Consider the following 1,668-nt stretch of genomic DNA (forward strand, 5'->3'; position numbering starts at 1 on the left):
CCACGACATTTATTTGAGAGCCGTAGTTACTTTTCAGATTAAAAATGACATTAAATAATATATGATAAACTTATAAAATACAAAATAAATAAAAAAAATTAAAGATTGAACCAGTAGTTCCTAAACTTTTTGGCTCATACAGATGTTTTGAGTTGTCAGCAGTTTATTATTTTATTTATTTATGAGTTTATTTGTCAGGGACGATGCAAAAAACAACAACATTGTAACAGGTTAAAATAACATGAAACAGATGTACTGCATATAGGATTTCTAGCCAAGGCTAATTTGTGACCCCTGTGCCTGGTTAGGCCTTTCTATGTAAAAATAGTTGCTTTCGCCAAATAAATAATTGTTTGAGGTCTAAAGAGGTAAAACTCACTGTGGTATTGCTACTTTTACTTCTTCCACCACTGCAGACACCACAAATGCATCCATCTGCAGGCGTGTTATAGTCTGCAGAAATAGGAAGCGTGTTTCTTGTGCTCTGTCATGCTCGAACATGTTTGCTGAGCTGTCCTGCCCTCTGAAGTGAGGGTAGCACAGAATTACATAACTTAAACTAGATACTCAGTCACCGGATCTTTTTTTTTCCTGTGATGTAATGTTTCTAAAGCAAACACAGTAGAGTTTTTGGGGGCCTAGATCCCCAGAGACCAACAGCTACACTAACAGATTAATCTGATCACACTCATCTGATAATATAAATACCTAAAATCGATGTATTGCTTTCACACTTTAAGCATTTAAAAGGATAATCCAGTGATCATTATTAAAGTCCCCCTCCACTCTTTACTGACGTCTACTTAAATCTTCCATGAGGTGAAATTTAATCACATAATTAAAGAAGCAGGCTTCAATTATCAATTGTTATGGGCTCCATTATCACCATTATGCGTTAATGGAGCAGCAAAGGACGACCATTATGCTAAATGGGCTTATAAAGGTCAATGAGAAAACAAACAGATGTGTGAACGAGATGATGGGAGTCAGTGCAGCGATACTGGAGTTGGCGGGTTAAAGGAGGAGTTTGTATTTACTCTACTCAGATGTACTTAAATGAAATGATAGAATGAATCGATAGGGTTCAACCCCTGAAACGTGTCTGGGTTTTTTTTGCTGCTGTGCATCATTAAAGAAGTGATACACATTTATCTGTGACTGCTGACAACTCCATTTGTTATTTTTGCATTCAGATGTAAAAAAATAACATTCTTACAATTATTTAAATAAGAAACAAAAAGCCTTTATGAACAGTTTTGTCTCTGAATTTTTGTTCGTCCAAAAATGAATTTGTAATCATGCTGTCAGCTAGTAAATCAGTGTAATCCAAAGGCTTCTACCTTTTTAATCTACTGTTTTTAAATAAAAGGCATTTAAGTAAAAAGCATTTAGTTAAGTCCCATAACATGTAAAATTGACAAGAAACTAGATGCACACATTTGAATCTTTCTGTGTTTTCTTGAATCTTTCACATCCCATCTCTTATAACCAGCTGGGGAAAAGTGGAGAGTGTTTTTGTTTTTTCTATTAAAATATAAATAAATGGGAAAAACCCTTTGTGGTGAGCTGCAGCAGAGAGGTTGTTCATTATGGCAAAAAGTTTTCATCTCTGTCAAACATTTTTTTTCTAAATAAGCAAAGAAACAAACATCCCTAAGAAAACCCAAG

This window comes from Thunnus maccoyii, chromosome 15, assembly GCF_910596095.1.
Source record: "Thunnus maccoyii chromosome 15, fThuMac1.1, whole genome shotgun sequence".
Taxonomy (NCBI): domain Eukaryota; kingdom Metazoa; phylum Chordata; class Actinopteri; order Scombriformes; family Scombridae; genus Thunnus; species Thunnus maccoyii.